This window comes from Gossypium hirsutum, chromosome A09 (genome assembly GCF_007990345.1).
Source record: "Gossypium hirsutum isolate 1008001.06 chromosome A09, Gossypium_hirsutum_v2.1, whole genome shotgun sequence".
Taxonomy (NCBI): domain Eukaryota; kingdom Viridiplantae; phylum Streptophyta; class Magnoliopsida; order Malvales; family Malvaceae; genus Gossypium; species Gossypium hirsutum.
Genome location: NC_053432.1, coordinates 30,587,979 through 30,597,661, shown reverse-complemented (window position 1 = coordinate 30,597,661; position 9,683 = coordinate 30,587,979). Strand labels below are relative to the sequence as shown.

Here is a 9,683-nt window from a genome sequence, read left to right as displayed (position 1 = left end):
TAGGCATGCAATCAACTCTGCTTAATTACAACAAATTTACTCTTAGACAGGGTCTATTCCTCTTCTGAATAATAGCATTAACTTGAATCAATATCCTGGAGTATTAAAACAAGAATTAAGAACACATAATTAAGAACAAGTCAAATATTTATCATACAATTCAGATAATAATAACAAGATCCGTCTTATGTTTCATTCCCCTTAGGAATTTAGGGAGTTTAATTCATAATTATAGAAGAAAACATCTCAGAAGAATAATGAATACAAAACATAAAGAAAACCAAAAACACCTGAATGGAAATTGAAGGGAGATCTTCAATCTTGACGATGAATCCGGCTTCTGAGATGGACTAATCGGCTTCCCTTGAGTAATTCCTTGCCTTCTACTCTTTGTGTCTCTTCTAAGTGCCTCATCAGGTGTTTAAATAGGCTTTAGAATGCCTAAGAGCCCTCAAAAGTGGCCTTTTTCGAGTAGGACTATACTTGGGATCGATAGGTGATAAATCGTAATTTATACATATTTTTATCCCATACTTAGCCCATTTATGAATGGTTTCTCCTTAGATTTGGTGAATTCGATGCTCCTAATCCTTTAATTTCATGTTTTATACTTAGGAGAGCAGAGGAGTAAAAATAGCGAGAAATGGGCCGAAAACGGAGAAAATAGACCCACGTAGGAAATCAACACGACCTGGACTTCCTCACACGAGCGTGTCACATGGGCGTGTCACACAGCCGTGTCCATTTGGCAGGATTAAAGCACGACTTACACGGGGAGACTACACGCCCGTGCCTATTCAACAGCCTTGACCACGGGCTGGAGCAATCGCATACGGACATGTCACACGAGTGTGTCCCTGCCGAGCCCAACTATAGTCCTACTCAGAATAGGCCAATTTTTAGGGCTGTTAGGCATCCAAAAGCCTATTTAAACACCTGAGGAGGAACTTAATAAAAGGGATGCAGAGTAGGAAGCGAGGAATTACTTAAGAAAAGCCGATTGATCCATCTCAAAAGCTGGATTCATCATTAAGACTGAAGATCTCCCTTCAAGTTCCTTTAGGAGTTTTGGGTTTTCTTATGTTTTGTTATCTTTATGCTTTTGAGATGTTTTCTTTCATAAGTATGAACTAAACCCCCTAAATACCTAAGGGGAATGAAACCTAAGACAGATCTTGTTATTATTATCTGAATTGTATGATAAATATTTGACTTGTTCTTAATTATGTGTTCTTAATTCTTGTTTTGATATTCCAGGATATTGATTCAAGTTAAGCTCTTATTCAGAGGAGGAATAGACCCTGCCTAAGAGTAAATTTGTCATAATTAAGCGGAGTTGATTGCACGCCTAGAGATAGGGTGATAAGATTTTACCAGATTAGGGTGAAACCTAATAAGGGAATCCATAGATCGAGTTAATGCAATTCTAGGGTGTTAATTAGAAAGAGATTTCAATTATTCAACCTTGGGTTAGATGTTATTAGTCTCGAGAGAGATAATAATATAACTTAGGGATTTCTATGGATCAAGTCAAATGAATAAATCATCTGATATAGAGTTAAATAACAAGTGAAGTCTAGGTAGATTTTTCCTTAGGTATTGTCTTAATCAATAGAATTTTCCCAAAAGTATTTTCCCAAATTTTCTTTCTGTGCATTCTTAGTTAGTAATTAGTTTAGATAACCAAACCTCTTAATTTTTAGGCTAGATAATAAAAAGGAAGTAAATACTAGTACTCATAGTTTCTTTGGGTTCGACAATCTGATCTTGCTGAACTATAATACTGTTTGATAGGTACACTTGCCTTAATTGTGATAATAAGTTAGTCTCAAGAACGATTCATTTATAAATTTTTAAAACCTGTTATGAATATCACGCATCAAGTTTTTGGAGTCGTTGTCGGGGAACTAGAATATTAGGAACACTCGATTTTTATTACTATAGCCATTGAACTTTTATTGCAACTTAAATTTTTATTTTTTTTCTAATTTTTCATTTATTTTCTTCTGATAGGTTTTTCTAGTTTATGAACAGAAGAAACCGGTCAAGACCACTACTTTTTGAAGGTGAGATTGACCGCACAGTTCGCAGAAACCAAAGAGAAATAAGGCGAAACTTATGATACATAGAAGAGCAAGAGGACGATACTTCAACCACAACCAAGGAGATGGCTGAAAACCAAGAAAATCCACTACCTCCTACAATTGTTGCTGATCCAGTAAATTAGAACCCTGCTCCACGCACTATGTATGATTATTGTAAACCTAATTTAACAGGAACTTAATCGAGCATAGTTAGGTCTGCTGTTGCTGCAAATAATTTTGAACTGAAACTAACACCATTCAAATGATCTATAGTTTGTTCAGTTTGATGGTTTGCAGGACGAGGATCCCAACGCTCACTTGGGAAATTTCTTAGAGTTTTACGACACTTTTAAAACTAATGGCGTTTCTGATGACGCTATTCGCCTTCGGTTGTTTCGCTTTTTATTGAGGAATAAGACTAAACAGTGGTTGAACTCGTTGCCACGATGATCAATCACTACTTAGGAACAGATGACTGAAAATTTTTATTAAAATATTTTCCGTCAGCAAAAACAGCCAAATTACGTAATGATATCTCCTATTTTGTGCAGATGGATTTAGAAACACTCTATGATGCATGGGAGAGATACAAGGACCTTTTGTGAAGATGCCCTCACCATGGGTTACCATTCTGGCTACAGTTCCAAACGTTTCATAATGGACTGAACCCTTCGACGCTGCAGATGATTGACGCAGTCATCGGCAGAACCATCAATAATAAGACACCTAAAGATGCCTTTGAAGAAGAGATGTCACTGAATAATTATCAGTGGCAAGTCATGAGGACAAAGCCAAAAAAACAACAGGTGTTTATAACGTCGATTCGGTCACCATGCTCTCTAATCAGGTAGAACTCTTGAATAAGAAAATTGTTGGTTTACTTGGTTCCTCACAGGTACACCCAGTAATGCAATGTGAAGCAAATGGAGGTGGATCGAACAATTCAGAATACCCATTTTATGGCCACAACATGGAGAACGAGCAATTAAATTACATGAGTAACAATCCTCGATCTCAAAACAATCTTTAGAGTAATACTTACAATGCAAGTTGGAGGAACCACCCAAATTTTTCATGGGGAGGCCAAGGAAATTAGAGACCACCACCCCTTCCAAGCTTCCAACAACCACCCTACCAACAAGAGAAAAAGACGAACCTTGAGGAGATGCTAACAAAATTCATCTGTATCAAAAACTTGTTTTTAGAATACCGAGACAGCACTTAAAAATCAACAAGCATCGATCCAAAGGCTCCAAACTCAGATAGGTCAGCTTGCTAAATTGATATCTGAACGACCACAAGGTAGCCTGCCGAGTGATCGCGATTTTCGTGTGATAGGTTTTAAATACTTATAATTAATCGTTCTTGAAACTAACTATTATCACGATGTAGGGAAGTGTACCTATCGAATAGTAGTATAGTTTTAGCAAGACTGGATTGTCGAACCCAAAGGAATTAAAAGTACTAGTAATAACTGTCTTTTTATTATCTAGCCTAAAAGTAGGGGGTTTTGTTTTAACTAACTAATTTTCTAAACTAAGAATTCACAGAAAGTAGAATTGGGGGATTACTTTTGGAAAATGATTGAATTAAGACAATACCTAAGGAAAAAATCCTCCTAGACTTTACTTGTTATTCTGGCTCCGAATCGGACGATTTATTCATTTAACTTGTCCCATAGAGATCCCTAAGTTATGTTATTATCCCTATTCAGGACTAATAATGTCTAATCTCTAGATTGAATAATTGAGACTTTTCTCTAATTAACACCCTAGGGTTACATTAACTTGATCTATGGATCCCTTTATTAGGTTTCACCCTAATCCGGCAAAATCTTGTCACCCTATGTCTAGGCGCGCAATCAACTCCGCTTAATTATGACAAATGTACTCTTAGACAGGGTCTATTCCTCCTCTGAATAAGAGCTTATCTTGAATTAGTATCCTGGGATATCAAAACAAGAATTAAGAACACATAATTAAGAACAAGTTAAATATTTATCATACAATTCAGAAAATAATAACAAGATTCGTCTTAGGTTTCATTCCCCTTAGGTATTTAGGGGATTTAGTTCATAACTAAAAAGGAAAACATCTCAGCAGAATAACGAATACAAAACATAAAGAAAACCCAAAACACCTGAAGGGAAATTGAGGGGAGATCTTCAGTCTTAATAGTGAATCCAGCTTCTGAGATGGATCAATCGGCTCCCCTTGAGCAGTTCCTTGCCTCCTTCTCTCCGTGCCTCATTTCCTCTTCCTTTAGGGTCTATTTATAGGCTTTCGAATGCCTAGGAACCTTCAAAATTAGCCTTTTTCGAATTGGACTCAACTTAGGCTCGACAAGGACATGCTCGTGTGAGTCGTGCTTCGATTCTGCCAGATTGACACGGCCGTATGGTATGCCCGTGTGAGGAAGTCTAGGCCGTGTTGATTTCGTACTTTGGCCCATTTTCTCCATTTTTGGCTCGTTTCTCGTTCCTTTCGCTCTCCTATGCTCACGTAAGTATAAAACATGAAATTAAGGCATTAAGATCATCGAATTCACCAATTCTAAGGAAAAATCATCCATAAAATGCGTTAAGCATGGGGTAAAAATATGTATAAATTACGATTTATCAAATACCCCCACACTTAAGCATTTGCTTGTCCTCAAGCAAAATTCTCAACTCATATTCAAAATAAATTCTTCTCATCCTATAATTTCTATCGATAATATCTCAAAATAATCCATAGGTAATCATACATTGAAAATTCAACTGAAAGAACATCAAAGTTTCAAACATTCCAAGTTGAGTATTTAATAATGCAAAACTTTAGGCATCTCCCTTTATCTGAGTGGTTACCTCGATTTGAAATCTCATAGAGTTTAACATCCTCACTAAAGATTCACTCAAATCACTCAAAGTGTTTAAGGAAAATGTAAGTAGCACTCATCAGTCAATATGAAAAGTTATTACCATAGGCTTGCATGAAAATCACATCTCCACCACTATAAATTAAGATGATCCATCAATCAAAAGGTCATTAGAGGGTTGTAACGTGGCTTTGGTTAGGGGGTATGGTCACAAGCTGAAAGAAATGGTTAGAATCGAGATTGAATTGAAAAATCACTAAATTAGAAAAAGATTAAATCATCACTTGCATACAACAGAGCTTTTCTCAGAATATGGAATTTAACTTATTTAGCTCAGAGGATTACTACTACTAATATGTATACATTTTTTTAAGAACAAATTAAATTACAAAATAAAATAAAACATAGTTAAGCAACTATTTCAATTCAAATCTCGACAAAAATAGGGATAAAATTAATTTAGGGGATTTCAACAATAATAGGTCAAGGGTTAATATTAAGGGTGATACAAGAAATGGCTTGTTAGCTCAACAGGGTCTACTAAGGGTTAATCGTGGAGGTAGGCTTTTCATGACATGAGTGGGTTAATCCTAAGTGCCTTTCTCATTTTGACATATCAAATCAAATAGTGTGGTCCTGACATGCATAATCAAGCAAGTTCTTCTAGAATAACAGTTCAATACTGACGCACTCAAAGCAATAATAAAAGTGAGTATGAAAGAATTAAAAGATGCTCAAAAGGCTCAAAAATCTCACAAGAATTATGGCTTTTTGATGTTTAAAACTTGTGAATTCCAACTCAAAGTAATACCTAAAATTTGGGGAAACAATCTAAATTTTTAAATTCTTAAAAATCAACTTATCATGCTTAATTTTCTAACGTCTTCAAGTTTAAACAATCAATGCATAAATGCCTGTGTTTTAATTCAAGATATATCAATCAAAATCATAAATTAATCAAAATTTATCCTAAATATGATATGAGTGCTTTTCAAGAGAACAAGGCAGTCATTCAGGGATTTTTCTGATAATGAAATGAATATCCCCCCACACTTAAGATGTACATTGTCCTCAATGTACACAGATAGATATTTTGACAAATGTAAGTGTAAGTTCATAAGATAGGGAGAAAAGTGAAACTTCTTGAGTTAAAAATGGATGAAATTCCTGGATTAGCGAGAGCGAGTTGTTGGAAATAAAGCTAGAAGACAAACATGATTCTAAAGGACAAAAGGAGAATTGGGGGAATAATTTGATAGTAATCATAAAGATAAGCCGTGTTTAAAAACAAAAGAATCTTTAAAAATTAATAAAAGAAAAATAAAATAAGATAGATAATCTAATTTTTCAAGTGGCACGGCCGGTTCGCACGACTGTGCCTAGCTTTGTTCACTCTCCGACGCCCGTGTATGTAGGCCCACGCCTGTGTTCATTTAACAGGTTCGACCACGGGTTCTAGACACGGGCGTGTCGCACGCCCGTGTTGTTTTGGCAGGTTCGCCCACGGCCATGTTACACGGCCGTGGTGATTTATCGTAGCCCGTGTTAGGGAAATCTTTCCCCTGTTTTCACACGGCCCTAAGTACACCCGTGTGCTTGGCTGTGTCTGTGTGGAAAAACCTGTATTCAAGATCTCTGTTAGTAAGTTAGGTGTTAAATACTAAAATTTAAAGAAATTAATTTTGTTCGTGCTCGAGTTGCCTCCCGAGAAGCGTTTATTTAGAGTCTAAGCTCGACTTACCTCTCCATTGAATGGACATAGGGGTTCGAGGAGTTTATACTCCTCATTCCTGCTATCCATCTTATCAAAATAAGATTTTAGACGGGTATTGTTTACCTTAAAAGTGTCGAACTTGGGATGACTTACCTCGATTGTATCGAATGGGAAAATACTAAGCATCATAAGAGGGATGTCTTCATTTGGTTTGGTAGTGACAATGTGAGGATCCGCGGCATCTAATAAAACTCTATCTCCAACCTTAAGTTGATTTGGAAAGGTATTGAGCTCATTTTGGCGTAGTTTTGGTTTATCGTGTGTTTTCAGTTTATACGTCCGCCATTCATCTAGCTCCTCAACTTGTAGCCTTCGATCTTCATGAATAGGTCCTCTGCTACTACTTGAGAATGACTCATGTGCTTCCTTCAGACTCATTTCCTGCAAAGTAGGTTGTACCATATTGTCAGTTTTAGTAGAATGGTTTAGACGATCACCTTCAATTTCTGATGTGGCGCCAGAATTGCAAGCTTGAAAGGTGATTGTTTCGTCTCCCACATGGAGTGTGAGCTCACCTATGCCACCATAAATAATCATTTTAGCATTTGTCAAAAAGGGCCTTCCTAAAATCTAAGGAGTGTTGTTATCCTCCTCTATGTCTAAAACAATGAAGTCAACGGGAAATATAAATTTATCGATTTTAACTAGCACATCTTCAATAATACCCCTAGGAAATCTTATAGTTTTATCTACTAATTGAATGCTCATCCTAGTCTGTTGGGGTTTCCCAAGACCTAATTGTTTGAAAATTTTGTAGGGCATGACGTTAATACTAGCCCCTAAATCAGCTAATGTGTTATTAACATCTAAACTACCAATTAAGCAAGGAATTGTAAAACTCCCTGCATCTTTTAGTTTGTTGGGTAGTTTATTCTGTAGAATAGCTGAGCAAACTGTGTTTAGCTCTACATGCGATGCCTCGTCCAACTTCTACTTATTTGCTAAAAGCTCCTTTAAAAATTTCATTACGTTTGGCATCTGCGATAGAGCTTCAATAAATGGTAAGTTAATGTGTAACTTTTTTAAGAGTTTAAGGAATTTACTGAATTGTTCATCTGAGTGGTCTTTCCTTGTCACGTTGGGGTATGGCACACTAGGTTTATATTCAACATTCATTGATTTGTTTTTATTATGACCTACCTCATCTTGGTCTCTGCTCACCACAGTTTCTTGCTTCGGTTCTGGCTAAGGCTCAACGAATTCTTCTTCATCTTGAACATTAATCCCATTAAGCTATTCCCTTGGGTTGGGTTCAGTATTACTTGGCAAGCTACCTTGTGGTTGTTCGGACAATAGTTTGGACAGCTGGCCTATCTGCGTTTCGAGCCCTTGGATCGATGCTTGTTGATTCTTAAGTGCTGTCTCGACATTTTGGAAATGAGTTTTTGACACCGATATAAACTTTGAAAGCATCTCTTCAAGGTTTGGCTTATTTTCCTGTTGGTAGGGTGATTGTTGGTAGCTTGGAGGTGGTCTCTGATTTCCTTGGCCTCCCCATGAGAAATTTGGGTGGTTCCTCCAACTTACATTGTAAGTGTTACTATATGGATTGTTTTGAGATCGAGAATTATTACCTATGTAATTTAACTGCTCGTTATCCATGTTGTAGCCATAAGGTTGGTATTCTGAATTGCTTGATCCACCTCCACTTGCTTCGCACTGCATTATTGGGTGAACCTGTGAAGAACTAAGAAAACCATCAATTTTCTTATTCAAGAGTTCTACCTGATTAGAGAGCATGGTGACCGAATCGACGTTATAAACACCGACTGTTTTTGTTGGCTTTGTCCTCATGACTTGCCTTTGATAGTTATTCAGTGACATCTCCTCTATAAACTCGTAAGCATCTACAGGTGTTTTATTATTGATGGTTTCGCTAGCAGCTGCGTCAACCATTTGTCGAGTCGAAGGATTCAGGTCATTATGAAATGTTTGAACCTAAAGCCAAAGCGGTAACCCATGGTGACGGCACATTTTCAGTAAGTCCTTGTATCTCTCCCATGCATCGTAAAGAGTTTCTAAGTCCATCTACACAAACGAAGAGATATCATTACGTAATTTAGCCGTTTTAGCCGATAGAAAATATTTTAGTAAAAAAATTTCATTCCCAAGTAGTAATTGACCCTCGTGGTAACGAGTTCAACCACTGTTTAGCTTTGTTCCTCAATGAAAAAGGGAATAACTGAAGTCGAATGGCATCATCAGAAACACCATTAATTTTAAATGTATCGTATAGTTCCAAAAAGTTTGCTAAGTGAGCGTTGGGATCCTCATCCTGCAAACCATCAAACTGAACAAATTGCTGTATCATTTGAATAGTGTTAGGTTTTAGTTCAAAAGTATTCGCAGCTATAGCAGGTTTAACTATGCTCGATTCAGTTCCTGTTAAAAAAGTTTTAGCATAATCATACATAGTGCGTGGAGCAGGATTTTGATTAACCGTAATTGCAGGAGCTAGCTGATTGCCTTGGTTTTCAGCCATCTCTTCAGTTGGGGATTGAGTATCGTCCTCTTGCTCTTTCTCTGTGTATCTTAAGCTTCGCCTTATTTCTCTTTGGTTTCTGCGAACTGTGTGATCAATTTCTTCGTCAAAGAGTAGTGGTCCTGATGGGTTTCTTCTAGTCATAAACTATAAAAACCTGCCAGGAGAAAGAAAAAGTAAATTAATAATTAAATTAAATTAAATTAAATTGTAAGAAAAATAAATGGCTAAAGTAATAAAAATTGAGCGTTCCTAATATCTTAGTTCCCCGGCAACGGCGCCAAAAACTTGATCACAATTTTCATGTGACAGGTTTTAAATACTTATAATTAATCATTCTTGAAACTAACTATTATCACTATGTAGGCAAGTGTACCTATCGAACAGTAGTATAGTTTTAGCAAGACCGGATTGTCGAACCCAAAGGAACTAAAAGTACTAGCAATGACTGTCTTTTTAGTATCTAGCCTAAAAGTAGGGGGTTTTA

The 9,683-nt window shown here is 36.7% G+C and overlaps 2 non-coding genes across 2 annotated transcripts; one reads left to right on the top strand and one right to left on the bottom strand.

Annotated features, from left to right (window-relative positions):
- Positions 1 to 2,602: 2,602 nt before the first annotated feature.
- On the bottom strand, positions 2,603 to 2,709 carry LOC121207372 (small nucleolar RNA R71). The gene has a single exon (XR_005902463.1). It is a non-coding gene; the product is annotated as a small nucleolar RNA R71 (small nucleolar RNA).
- A 5,959-nt stretch (positions 2,710 to 8,668) lies between these two features.
- Positions 8,669 to 8,775, top strand: LOC121206887 (small nucleolar RNA R71). Its single transcript, XR_005902059.1, has one exon. It is a non-coding gene; the product is annotated as a small nucleolar RNA R71 (small nucleolar RNA).
- The last annotated feature ends 908 nt before the right edge of the window (positions 8,776 to 9,683 follow it).